This window comes from Xenopus tropicalis, chromosome 6 (genome assembly GCF_000004195.4).
Source record: "Xenopus tropicalis strain Nigerian chromosome 6, UCB_Xtro_10.0, whole genome shotgun sequence".
In the NCBI taxonomy this organism is placed as follows: domain Eukaryota; kingdom Metazoa; phylum Chordata; class Amphibia; order Anura; family Pipidae; genus Xenopus; species Xenopus tropicalis.
The window spans coordinates 10,419,445-10,445,056 of NC_030682.2; positions in this window are offsets into that span (position 1 = coordinate 10,419,445).

Below are 25,612 nucleotides of genomic sequence, written 5' to 3' on the forward strand. Positions count from 1 at the left end.
GCCAAGAGATTAAATTAGCCCAATATCACCCAGTAGAGAGATCAGGAGAAGAGAAGATTGGGAGAAGAGAAGATCGGGAGAAGAGAAGATCGGGAGAAGAGAAGATTGGGAGAAGAGAAGATCGGGAGAAGAGAAGATCGGAAGAAGATCCGCTCATTTTGCCCAGTGGATAAGCTTTAGCCTATAGGATAAATCCATATAATTGGGATTTTCTTGGAGCTTTTTGGGGTTCATTACCAGAATTCCTTTTGTTTATATTTTATTTAGTGAAGTTAGTAATGTAATAATTTACTTCATTCACTTAGGGTGGAAGTTTCTATCAGGGGCTGGTCCCCCAGTGTCAACCAAGGTGGAGCAAATTATTCTTTGGATGCCGCTCATTGATAATTGCTGATGCCAGGGGCCAGAGGATTCCAGCCCAGGCGGACATGCCCAAGATGAGACCTTAATTAAATTATATTTTATAAGATAGGCCAACTAGGGTGAAGGCAATCCTGTGAAACTCACCTTGGTTGGTCAGAGAGAGGAACAGGTCGCTAGATAAATAGTCAGTATCTCTTTGGGAAATCTTCCAGTACAGGGACCATCAAGGCTAGAAAGTCCTGATGGCATCAACCTGGGTTGGACACCCATAGGGTAACATAAGGGTAAGCTGTCCTGGGAAACCATATATCACCCTTCCATACATCCTAGCAACTGAGGCTGTGTGAGAAATTTGGGGAATAACCCTCAATTAAATGTAACATTTGCCACTAGTTGGTATTGGAGATGGTGAGAAGAACATGAGAGACCTGAGTTCAAGGTCTTCTTCTATCTCTCTAGCCAAACGTTTTAGCCAATCACAGATGAGCATCTCAGCTCACATAAAATGAATTTGCCTCATTTTGGGCACCTTTATTCCTTATTATTCCTTCTATTCCTAACATGTCCCATCAAGTTGTCATTTTAGCAAAGAGCAAAGCACACAGAGTTCAATGATCATCACTTATCACTCAGCCGTGGCTGCTCTTTCCACACATTCCTAATGGCACAAAGCAAATACGACATGTTTATGGATGTGCCCCACTTGCACAGGAGGCATTATAGCGCGGCCCCATTAATGAAAAGGGATTTGAGCTGCCGGCCGCGGTATCAGGAGGAGAACTGTGTTTGACAACTGCTCCTTATATCTCTGGAATTATCTGAAAACTTGAAAAAACATTCTACATGCTTGTGTGCAAACACTGTAACAAGTGATAAGATTCCTAAAATACCATTTTGGGAAGAGCCAACAAAGAAGATCCATCATTTGTAACAAGCTCTTTCTGCCATTTCTACTCATTTCTTTCTGCCTCCCTGAATATCCACAGTACCCATGGAAATATCTGTAGCAAACACCCCAGCTGTACCAGTGCAGGAATGGCTGCCCCCGGGGCTACATACGGGGTATTTATATAAACTATAGTAGGGTTTCTGTAGCAAACACCCCAGCTGTACCAGTGCAGGAATGGCTGCCCCCGGGGCTACACAGCGGGGTATTTATATAAACTATAGTAGGGTTTCTGTAGCAAACACCCCAGCTGTACCAGTGTAGGAATGGCTGCCCCCGGGGCTACACAGCGGGGTATTTATATAAACTATAGTAGGGTTTCTGTAGCAAACACCCCAGCTGTACCAGTGTAGGAATGGCTGCCCCCGGGGCTACACAGCGGGGTATTTATATAAACTATAGTAGGGTTTCTGTAGCAAACACCCCAGCTGTACCAGTGCAGGAATGGCTGCCCCCGGGGCTACACAGCGGGGTATTTATATAAACTATAGTAGGGTTTCTGTAGCAAACACCCCAGCTGTACCAGTGCAGGAATGGCTGCCCCCGGGGCTACACAGCAGGGTATTTATATAAACTATAGAAGGGTTTCTGTAGCAAACACCCCAGCTGTACCAGTGCAGGAATGGCTGCCCCCGGGGCTACATACGGGGTATTTATATAAACTATAGTAGGGTTTCTGTAGCAAACACCCCAGCTGTACCAGTGCAGGAATGGCTGCCCCCGGGGCTACACAGCGGGGTATTTATATAAACTATAGTAGGGTTTCTGTAGCAAACACCCCAGCTGTACCAGTGCAGGAATGGCTGCCCCCGGGGCTACACAGCGGGGTATTTATATAAACTATAGTAGGGTTTCTGTAGCAAACACCCCAGCTGTACCGGTGCAGGAATGGCTGCCCCCGGGGCTACACAGCGGGGTATTTATATAAACTATAGTAGGGTTTCTGTAGCAAACACCCCAGCTGTACCAGTGCAGGAATGGCTGCCCCCGGGGCTACACAGCGGGGTATTTATATAAACTATAGTAGGGTTTCTCTAGCAAACACCCCAGCTGTACCAGTGCAGGAACGGCTGCCCCCGGGGCTACACAGCGGGGTATTTATATAAACTATAGTAGGGTTTCTGTAGCAAACACCCCAGCTGTACCAGTGCAGGAATGGCTGCCCCCGGGGCTACACAGCGGGGTATTTATATAAACTATAGTAGGGTTTCTGTAGCAAACACCCCAGCTGTACCGGTGCAGGAATGGCTGCCCCCGGGGCTACACAGCGGGGTATTTATATAAACTATAGTAGGGTTTCTGTAGCAAACACCCCAGCTGTACCAGTGCAGGAACGGCTGCCCCCGGGGCTACACAGCGGGGTATTTATATAAACTATAGTAGGGTTTCTGTAGCAAACACCCCAGCTGTACCGGTGCAGGAATGGCTGCCCCCGGGGCTACACAGCGGGGTATTTATATAAACTATAGTAGGGTTTCTGTAGCAAACACCCCAGCTGTACCAGTGCAGGAATGGCTGCCCCCGGGGCTACACAGCGGGGTATTTATATAAACTATAGTAGGGTTTCTGTAGCAAACACCCCAGCTGTACCAGTGCAGGAATGGCTGCCCCCGGGGCTACACAGCGGGGTATTTATATAAACTATAGTAGGGTTTCTGTAGCAAACACCCCAGCTGTACCAGTGCAGGAACGGCTGCCCCCGGGGCTACACAGCGGGGTATTTATATAAACTATAGTAGGGTTTCTGTAGCAAACACCCCAGCTGTACCGGTGCAGGAATGGCTGCCCCCGGGGCTACACAGCGGGGTATTTATATAAACTATAGTAGGGTTTCTGTAGCAAACACCCCAGCTGTACCGGTGCAGGAATGGCTGCCCCCGGGGCTACACAGCGGGGTATTTATATAAACTATAGTAGGGTTTCTGTAGCAAACACCCCAGCTGTACCAGTGCAGGAATGGCTGCCCCCGGGGCTACACAGCGGGGTATTTATATAAACTATAGTAGGGTTTCTGTAGCAAACACCCCAGCTGTACCAGTGCAGGAATGGCTGCCCCCGGGGCTACACAGCGGGGTATTTATATAAACTATAGTAGGGTTTCTGTAGCAAACACCCCAGCTGTACCGGTGCAGGAATGGCTGCCCCCGGGGCTACACAGCGGGGTATTTATATAAACTATAGTAGGGTTTCTGTAGCAAACACCCCAGCTGTACCAGTGCAGGAACGGCTGCCCCCGGGGCTACACAGCAGGGTATTTATATAAACTATAGTAGGGTTTCTGTAGCAAACACCCCAGCTGTACCGGTGCAGGAATGGCTGCCCCCGGGGCTACACAGCAGGGTATTTATATAAACTATAGTAGGGTTTCTGTAGCAAACACCCCAGCTGTACCAGTGCAGGAATGGCTGCCCCCGGGGCTACACAGCGGGGTATTTATATAAACTATAGTAGGGTTTCTGTAGCAAACACCCCAGCTGTACCAGTGCAGGAATGGCTGCCCCCGGGGCTACACAGCGGGGTATTTATATAAACTATAGTAGGGTTTCTGTAGCAAACACCCCAGCTGTACCAGTGCAGGAATGGCTGCCCCCGGGGCTACACAGCGGGGTATTTATATAAACTATAGTAGGGTTTCTGTAGCAAACACCCCAGCTGTTACAGTGCAGGAATGGCTGCCCCCGGGGCTACACAGTGGGGTATTTATTTTATTTATCTACATATTCTTCCTGATATTTGCTCAGGCGAGAAATTCTCCAAAACAGGCTTCAATCCCACTGGCTAATGCAGAAGGCAAAGGGCACCCAATAATAATGTCTTAGTTAATTCTATGGCAAATTCACAAGACACAAAATGCTGCTGGTGGCAGTTTCACCTTGAAAGCTGTTCTGCCCCAATAAGGGGTAATTATATCTTAGTTGGGATCAAGTACAGGTACTGTTTTATTATTACAGAGAAAAGGGAATCATTTAACCATGAAATAAACCCAATAGGGCTGTTCTGCCCCAATAAGGGGTAATTATATCTTAGTTGGGATCAAGTACAGGTACTGTTTTATTATTACAGAGAAAAGGGAATCATTTAACCATTAAATAAACCCAATAGGGCTGTTCTGCCCCAATAAGGGGTAATTATATCTTAGTTGGGATCAAGTACAGGTACTGTTTTATTATTACAGAGAAAAGGGAATCATTTAACCATTAAATAAACCCAATAGGGCTGTTCTGCCCCAATAAGGGGTAATTATATCTTAGTTGGGATCAAGTACAGGTACTGTTTTATTATTACAGAGAAAAGGGAATCATTTAACCATGAAATAAACCCAATAGGGCTGTTCTGCCCCAATAAGGGGTAATTATATCTTAGTTGGGATCAAGTACAGGTACTGTTTTATTATTACAGAAAAAAAAGTTAATCGGTTTTAAAATTCTGAATTATCCAATTAAAATGGAGTCTATTGGAGACGGGTTTCCGGATAAGGGATCCCATACCTGTACTAGATATACCATGACCTGGATGAAATAAAATCTTCATAGTCATAGAGGAGGCTCTCTTTGTAAGTACATGTGGTTTTTATGCCCCCAAGTCAGGAATTCAAAAATAACTCTGGTTTGGGGGCACTGAGAGCAACACCCAAGGGGTTGGGGAGCAACATGTTGCCCCAGAGCTACTCGTTGGGGATCACTGCTTTAGATTGTATTGTCCAAATGAGATATCATTCATTAAAACCATCAGACTCTCGAAATTTTGGCTCTCGATTCATCGGAGCACAAATGGAGCTTGACTCGAGAAATTCTTTACATACTGTAAGTCGTTCCTGGCAATCCACCAACATGTAAATACAATTTATAGAGAACTGAATTCTTTATTTATATGTTATGACCATAGACGTACTTATGTCACAGTTATTCAGCCAACAGGACGGGGCTTGGTTTGCGCCGGGAACCTTATAAGAGGGAGCAAATGGATGTACTAATTATCAACTCCGGAGTGATTCATTCCCCCGAGGGATAGCTCAAGTGCCATCATGTATTCTTTCTGTCCAAACAGTCAGACACTTCAGAGACCGCATTCGTTCCTATTAGCAATACCGAGTTAGAGTGTTTATCATACGGGAGAATGTCTGTCAGATACTTGTATGTGTGGGGACGGGACCTGTCCAAGTGCAAGTATGTGACGACAGCCTTTTAAACACAGCCGGTAGCACATTATAGGAAAGAAAGAGAGCACTTAGAGTCGATAACGTCACCGTACTGGGGAAATGTTTGCTTTCTTTTCTTCTATTACAAAATCTGTATGAGATTTCTTATAGGAAACCCAGCACGATCAGCGCATTTCTCTATAGAGAGACAACATATATATAGAGACACAAAATAGAAAAAAACATTTCCTTTTCTCTGTAATAATAAAACAGTATCTGTACTTGATCCCAACTAAGTTATAATTACCCCTTATTGGGGCAGAACAGCCCTATTGGGTTTATTTCATGGTTAAATGATTCCCTTTTCTCTGTAATAATAAAACAGTACCTGTACTTGATCCCAACTAAGATATAATTACCCCTTATTGGAGGCAGAACAGCCCTATTGGGTTTATTTAATGGTTAAATGATTCCCTTTTCTCTGTAATAATAAAACAGTACCTGTACTTGATCCCAACTAAGATATAATTACCCCTTATTGGGGCAGAACAGCCCTATTGGGTTTATTTAATGGTTAAATGATTCCCTTTTCTCTGTAATAATAAAACAGTACCTGTACTTGATCCCAACTAAGATATAATTACCCCTTATTGGGGGCAGAACAGCCCTATTGGGATTATTTAATGGTTAAATGATTCCCTTTTCTCTGTAATAATAAAACAGTACCTGTACTTGATCCCAACTAAGATATAATTACCCCTTATTGGGGCAGAACAGCCCTATTGGGTTTATTTAATGGTTAAATGATTCCCTTTTCTCTGTAATAATAAAACAGTACCTGTACTTGATCCCAACTAAGATATAATTACCCCTTATTGGGGCAGAACAGCCCTATTGGGTTTATTTAATGGTTAAATGATTCCCTTTTCTCTGTAATAATAAAACAGTACCTGTACTTGATCCCAACTAAGATATAATTACCCCTTATTGGGGGCAGAACAGCCCTATTGGGTTTATTTAATGGTTAAATTATTCCCTTTTCTCTGTAATAATAAAACAGTACCTGTACTTGATCCCAACTAAGATATAATTACCCCTTATTGGGGCAGAACAGCCCTATTGGGTTTATTTCATGGTTAAATGATTCCCTTTTCTCTGTAATAATAAAACAGTACCTGTACTTGATCCCAACTAAGATATAATTACCCCTTATTGGGGGCAGAACAGCCCTATTGGGTTTATTTAATGGTTAAATTATTCCCTTTTCTCTGTAATAATAAAACAGTACCTGTACTTGATCCCAACTAAGATATAATTACCCCTTATTGGGGCAGAACAGCCCTATTGGGTTTATTTAATGGTTAAATGATTCCCTTTTCTCTGTAATAATAAAACAGTACCTGTACTTGATCCCAACTAAGATATAATTACCCCTTATTGGGGCAGAACAGCCCTATTGGGTTTATTTAATGGTTAAATGATTCCCTTTTCTCTGTAATAATAAAACAGTACCTGTACTTGATCCCAACTAAGATATAATTACTCCTTATTGGGGCAGAACAGCCCTATTGGGTTTATTTAATGGTTAAATGATTCCCTTTTCTCTGTAATAATAAAACAGTACCTGTACTTGATCCCAACTAAGATATAATTACCCCTTATTGGGGCAGAACAGCCCTATTGGGTTTATTTCATGGTTAAATGATTCCCTTTTCTCTGTAATAATAAAACAGTACCTGTACTTGATCCCAACTAAGATATAATTACCCCTTATTGGGGGCAGAACAGCCCTATTGGGTTTAATTAATGTTGATTTTTTAATAGACTTAAGGTATGGAGATCCAAATTACAGAAAAGCCCTTGGAATACCCTTGGTCCTTAGCATTCTGGATAATGGGTCCTATACCTGTATTATTCTGCATCACTTATTTTTCTATTTTTTTAATTTTGGGCAGTTTGTCCCTTGCTGGAGGCTTTGGAAATGAGCCCTATACTCCATTACATAAAGCTAATTGGCATATTGGGGAAGGCGTGTAATTTATTTTACACCACACTAACATGGAATGTTCTACCATTGTTTTCTCCCATTGAAGTCAAGGGGGCAATTTCATGGTGAGTGTTGATTTATCTCATACAGCACATGTTCATGGATGAGTTGAAGTCTATGGAGGCCACAAATCAGTAGTGGGTTACATGAGGCCCACGGACCTCCAACTGGACACCAATGACCTATGTTTATAGATGGTTATCTAATTGCTCCAAGTGGCTTCACTTAATTAGTTTCAACACGCTGACCTACAGACAGAATATTAGTCTAATGGGCATTTATTGAGGACTGAGTGCACACAATGGATGATTCAGGCCTAAAAAAGTCTAAAACGCACTTTATCTCTGTCTCCGACAGGAATGTTCTGTCTTCATATCAGTTTCAATGATATTTATTTGGACCTGTTGTGCTAAGCGATCAGTCAGTACAGATGAACTGCGTTAACCTGTTGTGTTATGAATGGCATTTCTTGCTGTAATTTTGTTGGCAGGTATTTGATTTACTATTGTTTTGTATTAATTTTGAGCTTTATGTCATTCTCAGACTGTATCATTCATATCAGTGAATAACCTGATGAATGGGAAAGAGAAATAATTGAACTTGTGCCATGTCAAAATTCCAATCTGCTACACAGGGAGAGGAGACTTGTTGTGCTAAAAGACTGCAAAATGTGCTTTTCTTAATTATTATTATTAACATTTATTTATAAAGCGCCAACATATCCCGCAGCGCTGTACAATAAGTGGGTTTCATACATTGGACATACAGAGTAACATATAAAGCAATCAGTAACCGATACAAGAGGTGAAGAGGGCCCTGCCCAAAAGAGCTTACACTCTACAAGGAGTAACATATAAAGCAATCAGTAACCGATACAAGAGGTGAAGAGGGCCCTGCCCAAAAGAGCTTACACTCTAATGGTGTACGTATTTGCCTAACATACTTTAGTGCAAGACTCTGGTCCTGAAAGGAAAAGTAGTATTTTTGCCCCCTTCAGGCATAGAGATTTCCCTGTATTACTAGGTTTTCCTTATACTAAATACAGTTCACCTACAGTTCATTTCATGGATAAACAGAAAAATACTTCCCCCTGCCCTACTCAGTGCTACCTGTTTGACTACGGTATTTGTTCAATAAACATAAAGTAGATCCTTCAGTGGTAAAATATATTTTAAACACATTGGGCCCCCATCATTTTACAGAAACTCCCAAATGAGAGCCCATTCCCCCATGCTCACCGATGCTGAGCGATGTTCTTCATTTCCCAGGGTGCTACAGCCATGTGACCTGTGCTCTGATAAACTTCAGTCTCACTCAGTTGGAGTGATATCCCCCCCCCCTCTCCCACAGCAGCCGATCAGCAGAACAATGGGAAGGGAGCAAGATAGCAGCTCCCAGTAGGTATCAGAATAGCACTCAATAGTAAGAAATCCAAGTCCGGCTTGGGACTCCTCCAGTTACATGGGAGTAGGAGAAACAATAGGTTAGCTGAAAGCAGTTCTAATGGGTAGCGCTGGCTCCTTCTGAAAGCTCAGACTCAGGCACACTTTACTGCTGCGCTGCAAGTTGGAGTGATATCCCCCCCCCCTCACCCCCAGCAGCCAATCAGCAGAACAATGGGAAGGGAGTAAGATAGCAGCTCCCAGTAGGTATCAGAATAGCACTCAATAGTAAGAAATCCAAGTCAGGCTTGGGACTCCTCCAGTTACATGGGAGTAGGAGAAACAATAGGTTAGCTGAAAGCAGTTCTAATGTGTAGCGCTGGCTGAAAGCTCAGACTCAGGCACACTTTACTGCTGCGCTGCAAGTTGGAGTGATATCCCCCCCCTCACCCCCAGCAGCCGATCAGCAGAACAATGGGAAGGGAGCAAGATAGCAGCTCCCAGTAGGTATCAGAATAGCACTCAATAGTAAGAAATCCAAGTCCGGCTTGGGACTCCTCCAGTTACATGGGAGTAGGAGAAACAATAGGTTAGCTGAAAGCAGTTCTAATGTGTAGCACTGGCTGAAAGCTCAGACTCAGACACACTTTACTGCTGCGCTGCAAGTTGGAGTGATATCCCCCTCCCCCAGCAGCCGATCAGCAGAACAATGGGAAGGGAGCAAGATAGCAGCTCCCAGTAGGTATCAGAATAGCACTCAATAGTAAGAAATCCAAGTCCGGCTTGGGACTCCTCCAGTTACATGGGAGTAGGAGAAACAATAGGTTAGCTGAAAGCAGTTCTAATGTGTAGCGCTGGCTGAAAGCTCAGACTCAGGCACACTTTACTGCTGCGCTGCAAGTTGGAGTGATATCCCCCCTCACCCCCAGCAGCCGATCAGCAGAACAATGGGAAGGGAGCAAGATAGCAGCTCCCAGTAGGTATCAGAATAGCACTCAATAGTAAGAAATCCAAGTCCGGCTTGGGACTCCTCCAGTTACATGGGAGTAGGAGAAACAATAGGTTAGCTGAAAGCAGGTCTAATGTGTAGCGCTGGCTGAAAGCTCAGACTCAGGCACAAGGCACTGAGATGGCGCCTACACACCAATATTACAGCTACAAATACATTTGTTGGTAGAAGAATAAAAGGTTAAATGGCAGAGGGAATTATTTGCTGTGTAACAGTGTCATTTAGAAATAAAAAGTACCCCATAAACATCATGGCAGTGCTCCTTTAACTATTCTTCAGACTAGACCTTCCCACCATCTAGGTCTCTGGGAACCTCTAGGGGAAACCACAGCTTCAGAGGATAAAACTACAGTCCTTTCATGCTCTATGACAGAATTACACTTAGGATCAAGACACAAAGCAGGATCAATGACCTTATCTGAAGGCTTATTTACATTCATTAAACCACGGCCTGGGGAGGCCTTTGTCTAATTGAGTGAGAGAGATAAGAAGCCATTCAACTCAAGAAGATGGATAAACAAATAAAATCTGCACCTCCAACGTGACTCATAATAACCTGATGCTATTATTTATATAAAAATAATATTGATTAATACAAAAGGATAGATATATTTCAGCCGCATCCCAACATTGGAAGTTTATCTGTTTGTTAGTTTGTCCATGAAACAAATTATCTTTATTTTTCAAAGGCTTTATATGTATGTATGTATGCACATCTTTATTTATAAAGCGCTACTTATGTACGCAGTACAGGTATGGGATCCCTTATCCAGAAACCCGTAATCCAGAAAGCTCCAAATTACAGAAAGGCCATCTCCCATAGACTCCATTTTAATCAAATAATTTAGAATTTTAAAAATGATTTCCTTTTTCTCTGTAATAATAAAACAGTACCTGTACTTGATCCCAACTAAGATATAATTACCCCTTATTGGGGGCAGAACAGCCCTATTGGGTTTATTTCATGGTTAAATGATTCCCTTTTCTCTGTAATAATAAAACAGTACCTGTACTTGATCCCAACTAAGATATAATTACCCCTTATTGGGGGCAGAACAGCCCTATTGGGTTTATTTCATGGTTAAATGATTCCCTTTTCTCTGTAATAATAAAACAGTACCTGTACTTGATCCCAACTAAGATATAATTACCCCTTATTGGGGGCAGAACAGCCCTATTGGGTTTATTTCATGGTTAAATGATTCCCTTTTCTCTGTAATAATAAAACAGTACCTGTACTTGATCCCAACTAAGATATAATTACCCCTTATTGGGGCAGAACAGCCCTATTGGGTTTATTTAATGGTTAAATGATTCCCTTTTCTCTGTAATAATAAAACAGTACCTGTACTTGATCCCAACTAAGATATAATTACCCCTTATTGGATGCAAAACAATCCTATTGGGTTTGATTAATGTTTTATTGATTTTTTAGTAGACTTAAGGTAGGAGATCCAAATTACGGAAAGACCCCTTATCCGGAATACCCTTGGTCCCAAGCATTCTGGATAAGGGGTCCTATACCTGTAGAATACTTTAATACAAACAGGGGATTATTAAGATAATAATAGATAAATACAAAGTATAACAATAAATACAAGGTACAGTTACAATAAGACACAAGAGGATGGAGGTCCCTGCCCCGTAGAGCTTACAATCTATATAAAAGCAGGTCTATCTTGGTGATTTGAGGCCGGGTTCTCTTCATCGAGTAGTTCTGTTGTAGAAAGGAATGTTTTGCACAGCTGTACGATATATAAATCAATGAGCTTTATGTGGAATCAGTAGTCGGAGAGTCTAAAAACAGACCACGTTGTCTCATTAGGCCTCTCGCTCGACAGATCAAATCACTTGCACGCAGAAAGATAAGTCCATCGCAGAATGATAATCCTTTACATTAACCAGTTCATTAGCTGGCGAGCTTGTAAAAATACAAATCCGTCCCGGTGACTTTGGACTGGGACCTTTCCTGCTTCTGTGCGGGGCTATCATCCCCGCGGAAGATAACCCGTAATGGGATACAGCTTAGCAGCAGGCTGTTGACACTGAGAAGAAAGAATTTGGATCTCAAGTGGCACTCAAATTACTGATGAGATACTAAAAATCCCCTGACTCCTACGGGCGGTGACAGTTAGGTCGGCCGGCTCTTATTGCTCAAGATCCAAAGAGCAAGGAGATGAAGTCTGCAAGTGGCTGACAGTCAGGTCATTGACAAGAACCGGCATAAACGCTAAAATGAATGGACTGGGCCTGGTCTAAAGGGGAAGGCAGGCCAGCTTTTGTTTGGTCTTTGTACTATAGATACAAATGATCTCTGTTGTTGATTATGAAGATATCCTCCCTATTGTGTAGGTGACACAGAGACCTGTGGCCAAGATGGAAGGAGAAAGGTGATTGGGGAATGTGTCAGCGCCTTCTACAGAGGCCAAACATGACCTTTTCCTAGCCTCGGTCAGGGTATGAAGGGCTGCAATTAGCGGAAGGACAGGGGGCAAGGCCGCCATCAGGGTGGCACAGGGGGGACCAGAGGATTTAGACTTTTAAGGGTGGCCCGGCTAAACTTTTCTGATTGATTTCATCAAATACGGGCCCAGTCCACCTTAACATTGGGCATCTTAAATTTCATCGGTGGTCAGCAAGTAATCCGACTGGTTGGTTGTGTTGCATTCGCGTGACATCAATACGGACAGGGTGCAACCCTATAAGAGGGCCTGTAGGAGCTGACGCCGCCGCTGAAGGACTCGCCGCCGAAGAAGAAGGAAGAAGATGCCGGAGAAGCCGCCACTGAAGGAGCTGACGCTGCAACTGAAGGACTCGCCGCCGAAGAAGAAGATGCCGGAGGAGTCGCAGAAGGAAGAAGTCCCCAATGAACTTTAAAGGTATGTTCCACTGAACACCAATGCTTCTCCCTAGCCACCAGCGCTTTTGGGGGCCCCTATCCAGCCAATGCTTTTCATATCTGTCTGCTCTTTCTACTAATGGAGCGGGGGGGTCTCAGAAAATGTTGTCAGAAGGAACAGAAGGAAGGACACCAACGTACCACCCCCTGCCCATATATACAGCACTGCTCTGTGCTCCGTTTTTGGGGTGCATTGACCCATACAGAGCAGGGTACAAGGTAAAACATACAACCCTTTTTGCACTAAGCTGCCTGGCATGTAGCAGATGACCCCCCTGCCCTAAAACATTTAGCATTTCTATGCACCAAACTCCTGGAGCAGAAGGAACAGACACATAAATCCCAAGGAGCTCAAGTTAAGCCGGGACTACAGTATATTTCCAGCCTTCCCAAACTCCCCCTTGTCTGGTACGTTGTCCAGGGCCCAGAGGAAAGAAGAATTTCCCTAATGCAACCTCAGCCTGGAAACGATCTGTAAGCCCCATATCTACAGCGGCGCGGATATCTGACGGCTTATTAGAAGGTCGTATTCAAAAACATGTTTTTGGAGAAAAATGCAAGAAGTAACGGAATGGCTTTCTAAGAGGCACATCTGGCTAAACAAATGTCTGCGCTGTGGCTAAGGGAGTAGAGAGCTGGGCAGCAGTGTTACTGCAGGTGTGAGCTACATCGCTCTCGCACAAGCGTTTTATCCAGTTAGGAAAGCGCTTACACGGATAGACAACAGGGTGCCCTAACCTTTCTCTCAGGGGTCTCCAATGAAGCCTGAGAGCTGACTTAGTAGTTTCATTTCTATTGTATATTGAAGGAAGAAATATCACTATTAGTGATGGGCCAAATGTTTAGGCAGGCATGGATTTGCGGCGAATTTCCGCATTTCGCCATTGGCGGAGTGTCTCGCGAAACGGATGAAAAAATTTGCCCCCGTCAAAAGAATAGTCATGCGTCTATTCTTTTGTCGCCTGCGGCTATTCTGTTGTTGCCCGCAGCTATTCTTTTGTCGCTTGCGGCTATTCTGTTGTTGCCCGCAGCTATTCGTTTGTCACTTGCGGCTATTCTGTTGTTGCCCACAGCTATTCTTTTGACGCCCGCAACTATCCTTCTTTTGATGCGCGACTATTCTTTTGTCACCTGCGGCTATTCTGTTGTCGCCCGCAGCTATTCTTTTGTCGCCCGCAGCTATTCTTTTGTCGCCTGCGGCTATTCTTTTGTCACCTGCAGCTATTCTTTTTTCGCGCAGCTATTCTTTTGATGCCCACAACTATTCTTTTGACGCCCACAACTATTCTTTTGTCGCCCGCGACTATTGTTTTTTGACGCGCGACTATTCTTTTGACGCCCGCGACAATTTTTGCCTGCGAATCCATGCCTGGCAAAACATTTCGCCCATCACTAAACACCAACAAAGTGACTAATGATCCTTGGTCTTTATATAAAGGCAGCCCTCCCAGTAGACCTTACTCTGCAGAGAAGACAAATCCCTCTATACATACAGCAATGAGGGACAGATTAATATCACTTTACACCCTCTTTGCACAGAATTAAAAGCTCTATGAGATTATAGAAGGTTGGGCCCTGGTGACTGGTTTCCCAATGACAGCAGCTGTACAGGACCATATGGTTTCTTGGCCCCTCTTTCTTCTCATTTGTTGCATTGTTTGATGAAATTAATAGGTTGTATGTTTAGCTAACAATCTGTAAACATTTGCCTTCGCACACACATGATCTTGTATGTTGTTCTTAGACAGAATGTTCATGGGGGGGAGGAATCCATGAGCTGCCACTAAAGAATGGGAGGCATTATATTTTCAGCCATATGAATCCAGTTAGACATTCGTCTGTAGTATTCCTGCTGCTTCATAGCATTCATGCCTATCCATCAGAACAGGGAATTATAGAAACAACATCTATCTATCTATCTATCTATCTATCTGTCTGTCTGTCTGTCTGTCTATCTATCTATCTATCTATCTATCTATCTATCTATCTATCTATCTATCATCTGTCTGTCTGTCTGTCTGCCTATCTGTCTATTTATCTATCTATCTATCTATCTATCTATCTATCTATCTATCTATCTATCTATCTATTTAACTATCTATCTATCTATCTGTCTGTCTGTCTGTCTATCTATCTATCTATCTATCTATCTATCTATCATCTGTCTGTCTATCTATCTATCTATCTATCTATCTATCTATCTATCTATCTATCTATCTATCTATCTATCTATCATCTATCTATATATCATCTGTCTATCTATCTATCTATCTATCTATCATCTATCATCTATCTATCTATCTATCTATCTATCATCTGTCTATCTATCTATCTATCTATCTATCTATCTATCTGTCTGTCTGTCTGTCTGTCTGTCTATCTATCTATCTATCTATCTATCATCTGTCTGTCTGTCTATCTATCTATCTATCATCTGCCTGTCTATCTATCTGTCTGCCTATCTGTCTATCTATCTATCTATCTATCTATCTATCTATCATCTGCCTGTCTATCTATCTGTCTGCCTATCTATCTATCTATCTATCATCTATCTATCTATCTATCTATCTATCTATCTGTCTGCCTATCTGTCTATCTATCTATCTATCTATCATCTATCTATCTATCTATCTATCTATCTATCTATCTATCTATCTATCTATCATCTATCTATCTGTCTGTCTGTCTGTCTATCTATCTATCTATCTATCTATCATCTATCTATCTATCTGTCTGTCTGTCTGTCTGTCTGTCTGTCTATCTATCTATCTATGTGGGCACCCAAGTTGTACCTGGCTATATAAGCCACGGCCATCACTGGTGTTACTACATCATACAATGACATTCTTGACAATTCCATCCTATTTTTCAGAAGTTTGGGGAAGGCCCTCTCCTGTGTCAGAACAATACTTTCCCCATGTACAGTCCATACAGAATGGGCTTGAGAGTGGAAGAACATGACCGGCCTACCCAGAGCCAGACCACAACCCAACTGAACACCTGAGGCTTGAATTGTAAACCCAACATTAGTACCCAGTATCTTATATATGAAAGAAGCAAAAGCCCCAACAATGTTCCAACATCTAATGGAAACCTTCCCAGAACAGACCAACCTCATAATACTCTTGGTTTTGGAGTGAGATGTTGCACAGGCTGGTGTCTACATACTCTTGGCCATGTAGTCTATCTATGTGATCTCCTGGCAACTATAAGAGTCAAATTTCCAGTTCCAGTGCACTCTCTTCCATTGCAAAGCAGCCCTTCTGGACCCCCTTGGGTGCTGGAAAGGTAAGCATGGGGGGTGAGGGGGGCAGCATCGCAAAAGCCACCTCAGAAAGGCAAGAATCGTCTACATGATTGTGACAGAACTTTAAAGCTCCTTAGGGACAGGGACTGATGTGGACAACTGAACCCACTCCATAAAGTGCTGAGGAATACATCAAGAGCTTTAATAAACATATAGAACCTTAGAATTGTAGACAAAAATAAGACGTGATAACAAATATAATAAATAAGCAGCTTAACATTATGGCTTGACCATTTATGATCTACCTGTCCTGGCCAATGGGATATTCCTGTGCGGTGATCTGTTTATCACTATCCCAGGCTGCCAATGGCTCCCTATTGTTGTTCATGCACAAGGGATGATAGGAATTGAAGCCATTCAGACACTTGGGGAACAGAGGGGTTAAACACCCAAAGAGGAGGTTGCGGGTGAATAAAATTTTAGGGAATGTGTGTGCCGCAGAAGGCACAGGTTGGGTTGCGTGGCCGGCCGGCTCACATTGCAACTAATCAATCAAAAATAATTAACGTTCGGAGGGCACCATGCAACGTGCTGCCCTGGCACGGCCGAAGATAAACGGAGACAATCCAACTCCCATTCACTTGCCAACCTTATTTAAGGACACAATATGAAGCATTCATTGCTACTTAGACCTTATTAAACCCCCCCACCCCAACCTTGTTTTCTAATCTGAGTTTCCCTTTGGCTAAATCGCTTTCTCATACCCTAGGAGTTTGGGTTTCTGTTTAACTCCGGCTGAACTTTCAAACGGCTAAAGAATATATTTTGTTTTCATGGTACGTAGGCATGGCCGCCTTCTATTGTGTTACCCACCTTGACCCGCAGACAGAGGAATTTGACATAAGGCTGTCAACGGCACATCACAATAATGTTACACCACCGCCGCCTCCAAACTCCAACCCCCCCTTCCTCCCCAAAATAACACAGTCATATGACAATACTCTCCAAATGAAATAAGAAGCCAATTTGCCTGTGGCAATGCTTTCCATCTGTAAGAATTAGTCCCAGGGGGAAATCAATGGAGCCTTTATTAATAGCGCACTCTTGGCTCTATAATACCTATGGTGGTGAAACCGTAGACAGCAATAGGAAAACAATACTTGTGTGACCATCCTGCCATTGGCCTCCTTGCTCAGTGTGTATCTTGTTCTTGAAATGAGCAGTCGGACAAACTGCTTAAGGGGTGACGGACTCCGAGATCCAAAATGTTCCTCAGGCACCGAGGCAGAAATTGAAGTATTTTCAGGGGCCGTGAGCAGACCTGGCACCCAAGCCGGGGGTTTAGAATTGGTGCAGACCTGCTCCGGGCTCACAGATATAGTTTGTTTTTTTCCCACAGTCGGAATTCCAGCTTGGCTGTCTCTGAGCTAAATGCTCTCCCTAACAGGGCCGAGAATAAAGGCAATAATACATTTAAGAAGGTCCCCTAAAGGTGGCCATACACAGGCCGATTCTAGCTGCCGATATGGGTCCCTTAGACGAATTCGGCACCTAATCGGTCCATGTATGGGCACTACCGACGGGCCTGCCCGACTGATATCTGGCCTGAAATCGGGCAGATATCGATCAGGCAGGTTAAAAAATCCAGTCGGATCGGGGACCGCATCGGCTCATTGATGTGGACCCCGGACTGAATTTTCCTATACCTGCCGTTATAATCGATCGTTTGGCCCCAGGGCCAAACGATCGGATTATCCTGGATTCTCCCGATATCGCCCACCTGTGGGTGGGGATATCGGGAGAAGATCCGCTCGCTTGGCCATACATCTATGGGGTTTAAGCGAAGCCTGATCGCCCCCAGGCAGGACCTGATTTTAAAGTTTTGGTAGATACTAAAGTGGCTGTTCTAGGCCATCATTGGCCATCACTTTTGGGCCTTTCTTGGGCTGTTTTAGGCTCAGTGTGCCAGTGTGTATTTTCAGTCTTAGTCCAGACATGGTAACCACGGGACCCCCTTGGTGCACACATACTGGGCGCCTCCATCAGATATTACAGCCGAATCACTGGCCCTAAACTCATTATTGGGGTCACTAAAAGGGTGCAAAGTTCAGAAAATGGCCGTTACCCCTTATAATTCCTAGTTGGATTGAATAGAATGATTATAGATGCACATATTGAGGTAGGGACAGAAGTTAGGAAGGAATTTTTTTCCGCTCTGCGGCAAATTAGAGAGGCTTCAGATGGGGTTTTTGCCTTCCTCTGGATCAACTGGCAGTTAGGCAGGTTATATATAGGCATTATGGTTGAACGTGATGGACTCACGTCTTTTTTCAATCTAACTTACTATGTTACTATGTTATCAAGTCAAATACTTTTCGATTTTCTGTTTTTTCCTGGTTAAGTCCAAGATGGCGGGCCTGGTGCTGGTTTGCGACTGTGTATATTGGCTGCCGTTACGCTTTTCTCAGTAAATAAAACAACTTTCCTCCAATTAACCACACACATCTCAATGCAGTTCAGTGTGCAAGCCACACAGGCACATAAAACACATATGCTACGTTCCCAAGGAAGGCTGCCGCGTTGGGTTGCTAACCCATAAAGAGCGCAGTTTGGCAGGAACTGCACCGGTTGCCAGCTCTTTACTGATCAACATAAAAGTTTGTAGTAACTTAAACGATTAAGAGCCACTTGCATCTCAGCTTTACTTGCGCTGGGCAGCTTTTAATTTATGAAGTGAGGACTATTTGACACCCCACATGGAGGCCGTGTGGTTTTCTTCCCCCAAAGTGGAAATGGAAAGTATGAAAGTATTTTTTTTTTTTTGCTTACTAATGATATCAGACATAATTTAATGATATTTTGCTATGAGAATAGAAAAAATAAAATAAAGTACCTCCTGCTTTCTTGTAATTCATAGGGAGGAGGCCTTGGGAAAAGGGTAGGTGGTCTCGGCAGGCTTCCCACTGCCTACGGATAGCATCGCAAACCGCTACACCAACATTTCTAAGGAGCCTAGTGGTTGTATAGGGGGCAACGGCGCTGTTTGGTGTCTGAAGGTGGTCCGACGTGAACAGATATTTAATGATTAAAGTAGGTTTATCCTCATTCTTACACACAACCGTCAACCTCATGGCTGCCAGTCGGAATGGAATGAGGGAAGGGAAAAGATCATTTAATATGAGCAATACTAGATATAGACAAGGGGTTGGCAAACTACGGCTCGCGAGCCACGTCTGGCCTGTTGGTCTCCTTAATCCGGCCGGCTGACTCCGCAAGTCTCATAACGCAAGACTTGGCATCTGGGGGCTGACTAGCGGAAACGGCGTAACACTGGCCCGGCCCATCCCACCCCGGCCCGTCTGTAAGTCAATGTGGCCCCTAAGCCAAAAAGTCTGGCCACCCCTGATATAGATTATAGTCCTGGACCAGGCCAAGTAGCCCATAGTAGTCAATCAGCTGGTAGTGTTTACTGGTTTGCTATTTGGAAGCAATTGGGAAGTAATGGAAACCTTCACACTTTTCCATGTCATTATGGAACCCTAACGGTGTAAATATAAAACTGCTAAATAAAATATTCTTGTCAAGTGCAGGTTTGATTGGAAGGCAAAGTGCTACTAGTCATTATTTTGCAGTTGCACGATGCATATATTAATCCAAAACCTGAAGGATCCACCCATGAAATGGAGCCCCAGGTGTAGGTTCAGGCTGGCGGTGGGCTACACTTATTATTATTAACATTTATTTATAAAGCGCCAACATATCCCACAGCGCTGTACAATAAGTGGGTTTCATACATTGGACATACAGAGTAACATATAAAGCAACCAATAACCGATACAAGAGGTGAAGAGAGCCCTGCCCAAAAGAGCTTACAATCTACAAGGAGAAAGGGTTGAGACACAAGGTGTGACTTAGGGACCTACCCCATTGGTGAAACAAGCAAGTCAACCTCTTACTTCTGCTGATGTCAATGTGTTGATCCCCTCCGTATCTGATGTCACTAGAGGGAGTTGGGCTGGTTCCAGCTGGTGGTGGGAGGTACTTAAACCAGTTGGTGAAGCAATCAAATGAGTCTGTGCCTTCTGCTGATGTCAGTCTGATGATTCCACCATTTTGTGGAGGGCGTTGTTGTTGGCTATGGTTATAAACTGAATAGGCAGTTTCTGAATGGGTTGGCATTAGGTTGATTAGGGTTGGGTATATCTCAGGGATTTTCCAGTCCTCTCGTCACTATTGCCACTTCAACTATGCAATTTAAACTATCTGATCTAACTTAACCTACAACCAGACAGTGATCTGAACTAGAATCCTCAGCAGGTCTACTCTCAACCAGACCCTGTAGGGGGTTAACCAGAAACCCATTCTGTTACCTCATAACATGAAGTGACGTCACCTTGGGCCAAAGTGACATCTCCCTAGGAGCCATGTAAAAAAACCCCATTTTTCTCAGGAGGGATTCCCCAGGCTGAGGCCGCACTTTACCTGGGAACCCAAACAGACCATCGGCAATCTGGGAATCTGGAATTTTCCCCCCTGGAGAGCTAGCTCCGCCCCTACAGAAACCTGATGGTTATTTTGTAAAGGATGTGAATACATGCTCATTGTTTGCCATGGAAAGTGGATTAAGCACTTTATAAAAGACTAAACATCATCGTATTAGTAAAGTGATTTAATAATAGCAATTACATGGTATAAAAAAAGAGACTCGTACTGTATAAATAATAGATTCAAGTACAAAAGGACTGTAAAACTGCACCAGTGGATTCTTGATATCTAAGATATGAGCTCTACGTACTCTGAGCACTTTTGCTATTTACATGAATGATTTGTTCTAGTTTTCAAAATAGTAGCAGTTTTTCCACTGCTGATATAGTGTATTCGAGACAATGGCGCCACCTACTGTTCATTTTGGCTGACTGGACTGCCAGTAGAAAGTAAGTGAGAAAAGGAAACCCTTGGGATGTTGATCTACTCAGAAAATGAAGTGAGTGAGCAAAGAAAGTTTTGGCCAAATCTGAGAAACTCAAGAGAACCAACTTGTGGCCACCTAAAGACAGCCCCATAGTGGTTATATCCTAAACAAGACTTTTACAAATGGTTTTATGACAAAGGCAAGAGCTGTTGAAATCTACAGGGTTGGTCAATACCACAGTATACTTCATATACAATAACATATTAATATCAAGTAACTAATGAAGAGTAGGGCAACCCATTGCCTTAAGAACATCCTTCTTGGATTGCTGCTGAACTGTATCTAGTGGGATACTGGACCATTCCTAGAGAAGACTTACTAACTATGTCCATTGTCATGACTCCCTTCCTCTTTGTTAATGCAGTTTCTCCATGTTTCGCCGATGTTGTCTTGATTTTTTGACTGTTTTTCTTAAAAAATGTTGCAGTTTTCTACCCTAGGCACCTACAGCTCAGTCATCGACTTCTGTTGGCCGCTTCGAAACTCCTATAGTTGATGTTACTCATGGAAATTCTCAAGTGCTGATTGTCAGATCACTTTTATAGCTGACACTTATGACTAACTGGCAATGGACCCAAAACAACCCACCATTGTGGGCAGTGGCTTACAATGAAAACCATGGAAAATAGAGTTATTAGAGAAGATCTTACAACCTGTCATCCTGGTATGGAAATGTTCTTGAACATGGAGTCGTTATATGATGTTTTTAGAAGATTCAAAACTAATCTCAGCGACGCCATGGCAACAGCTCCATAACTATAACAGCTTTGGACATTAAAAGGGATTAATTCAAGTGGAAGAGGCACGGCTGTGTTTTTTTGGAATCTAAAACATCCTCAGACACATGTCAAGGTAATTACAGAAGGTAGCGAGGCGGCGGTTTGTTGTTGTGGAAGTGCTTTAGCAATGTGTTCTTTAACTCTTTAAATTCAAGAGCAATTATCCGTAAAGCCTTGTCACAAGGTCATGTGTCACGGGGAAATTATGTCATTAAAATAATCACCGTTACACGCTCACTTACTTTGTAAGGACTATTAATGGCCATATGAGGCTAGCACGTGGATGGGTTTCTGAAGAAGGTTTGAAGGGATGAACCATTACACTGCACAGTACGGCACATTGGTACATCTGTTAGATGTAACCAGTAACCCCCATAGTGTTTTATTGTTGACCTAGTTGACCATATATTGTTTCTTCTGCCAAATGGTTTGACTCAAGATCTCATTTATAAATTCCACTCATACTGGAACCCTATGGGGTGCAGATTAGGACCAATGCATGGCACGTTGCATTTTCATACTTTGGTGCAAGGTACAGGGGATAATACAATGACAGCCCTGTCCTGCGGACTGTACCTTCTACTGCTCCCTAAGGGGGCACTCAAGTGCTTCCATCCCTTATAAATACAACACTTCAAAGTGCACAAGTAAGAAATACATTAGCATTCACTATAGTTTGGATGCATTTTTTATGGCCGACCCCTTTTTAAATAATAAGGGTGCTACACCCATCTTCTGGAACGTTCTTCCCCGTTCCATTAGGCACTGCCAGACTCTCCAAGCCATTAAACGGTCTCTTAAAACTCACCTTTTCACTCAAGCCTATAACCTAAACCCTCGGAAATGCGATTACCCACTGAGCCCCCCTAATCTTCCCTCAAACACTCACTAACCACTGGTTTTCACCTCTCACTCCACACTTACTGTCACTTTACACACCTACATGAACTCTAAAGGTCCCGTGAAGAGAAGCGAGCGGATCTTCACCCGATATCCTCACCTACGGGTGGGCGATATCGGGGAACGTGTAGGCTAATTCGATCGTTTGGCCCTGGGGCCAAACGATCAAATTATATTGGCAGCCATGGGGCAGTCGGTTCGGGGACCTCATTAACAAGCCGATGCGGTCCCCGATCCGACTGAATCTTTTAACCTGCCCAATCGATATCTGCCCAATTTCAGCCCAGATATCGGTTGGGTATGGCCATCGTTTCTGCCCCTACATGGGCCGATAAGCTGCTGAATCTGTCCAAGGGACCAATATCGGCAGCTACAATCGGCCCGTGTATGGGGACCTTAACGCCATGCTAGTTACCCTGACCTTGTGTCTCAGCCATCCCTTTTAGAATGTAAGCTCTTGGGAGTAGGGATGTAGCGAGCCCATTCGCGAACTTACGCCAAAACTCGCGAATATTCGCGAACTTTGCGAACCCCATAGACTTCAATGGGAAGGTGAACTTTAAAACCTAGAAAAGCCATTTCTGGCCAGAAAACTGATTTTAAATTTGTTTAAAGGGTGCCACGACCTGGACAGGGGCATGCAGGAGGGGGATCAAGGGCAAAAACTTCTCTAAAAAATACTTTGTTGGCACAGCGTTGCGTAAAAAAAACCTGCAAGATATTCTAGCGAAAATACGCGGCTTTTTTTCTTTCGCACTAAACACCATGAAAACGGGATTTGCGGAAAAACGCCATGTGTGATTTGTGCGATATTTTTTGCGCCGATAAAAAAAACGCAGAAAACGCTGCGCGAACCCAAACTGCGAACATACGCTGAAAGTTCGCGAACATACGCGTTCGCGAACACCCGATGTTCGCACGAATTTGTTCGCTGGCGAACAGTTCGCTACATCTCTACTTGGGAGCAGGGCCCTCCCCCTAGTGTCTCCGATCCTCATCCAAATGTAACTGCTTGTAGATTGTAAGCTCTTTTGGGCAGGGCTCCCTTCCCCTCCTGTATCGGTTATTGATTGCTTTATATGTTACTCCTTGTAGAGTGTAAGCTCTTTTGGGCAGGGCTCTCTTCCCCTCCTGTATCGGTTATTGATTGCTTTATATGTTACTCCTTGTAGAGTGTAAGCTCTTTTGGGCAGGGCTCTCTTCCCCTCCTGTATCGGTTACTGATTGCTTTATATGTTACTCCTTGTAGAGTGTAAGCTCTTTTGGGCAGGGCTCTCTTCCCCTCCTGTATCGGTTACTGATTGCTTTATATGTTACTCCTTGTAGAGTGTAAGCTCTTTTGGGCAGGGCTCTCTTCCCCTCCTGTATCGGTTACTGATTGCTTTATATGTTACTCCTTGTAGATTGTAAGTTCTTTAGGGCAGGGCTCCCTTCCCCTCCTGTATCGGTTATTGATTGCTTTATATGTTACTCCTTGTAGAGTGTAAGCTCTTTTGGGCAGGGCTCCCTTCCCCTCCTGTATCGGTTATTGATTGCTTTATATGTTACTCCTTGTAGAGTGTAAGCTCTTTTGGGCAGGGCTCCCTTCACCTCCTGTATCGGTTATTGATTGCTTTATATGTTACTCCTTGTAGATTGTAAGTTCTTTAGGGCAGGGCTCTCTTCCCCTCTTGTATCGGTTATTGATTGCTTTATATGTTACTCTGTATGTCCAATGTATGAAACCCACTTATTGTACAGCGCTGCGGGGTATGTTGGCGCTTTATAAATAAATGTTAATAATAATAATAATAAACTGCAAACCATTTTTGTGAATTGTTTATATGTACATGTTAACTGTTCTGTATTTTGTACCCCTCTATTCTGTGAAGCACTGCATAAATTGATGGCACTATATATTTATATATACTATAAATAATAATAATAATAATAATACAAAATTGAGGCAAATATATCTATGAGCTGTATCTACTGTATGTATATTCCGCATTGCAACCAACCACAGCCCAATAAAGCGCCCGCCGCACTTCAGGGGACATTCGAATGGATGACACAATCCCCCAAGCGAAGAGGCTGACAAAATACCCATGTTGCAATACTTAATAAAATCCAATGTAATTGCTTGGTAAGTAGAAGAGAGCTGTATAAATACGAATGACACAAGCACGAGGGAAGAGACTGGTTTTAGGGTTGGCCGATCGGCGAGGACTGCGGTCAGTGTTATTGGAGCAATAGAACAATGTTTACGATGCTATTAACCAGTCAATCACTTGTGACCTTAGGAAAACATTGAGAGACAAATGGAAAATTCAGAGCCTTAAACTGCAATTTAACAGCTGGAGAAATAAATCGGTCCTAAAATCACTTTAGGCTGTTCATCAGTTAGCGAGCCGGGGCAGGTTGGTTTCCCAAATTAACCCCAAGCAAGGTCAAGTTGTATCCGCCCAACAGAACCGCCATGGGACACTATAATGTTCTGTAGAAGTTAACAAGGCTCCTTACTGTGTCTGAATAACGGGATGATTCTTTACAGTGACTTCTTTACGTGTCCTTTTGTTTTGTGATTACGGTGCCCAATGGCATCTTACTGTGCCCAGCAGAATGGAGTGCAACTGAGGGATTCCGTCATGTTTATGGGGTACTTTATATTTCTAAATGAAATTGTTACACAGCAAATAATTCCCTCTGCCATTTAACCTTTTATTCTTCAACCAACAAATGTATTTGTAGCTGTAATATTGGTGTGTAGGCGCCATCTCAGTGCCTTGTGCCTGAGTCTGAGCTTTCAGCCAGCGCTACCCATTAGAACTGCTTTCAGCTAACCTATTGTTTCTCCTACTCCCATGTAACTGGAGGAGTCCCAAGCCGGACTTGGATTTCTTACTATTGAGTGCTATTCTGATACCTACTGGGAGCTGCTATCTTGCTCC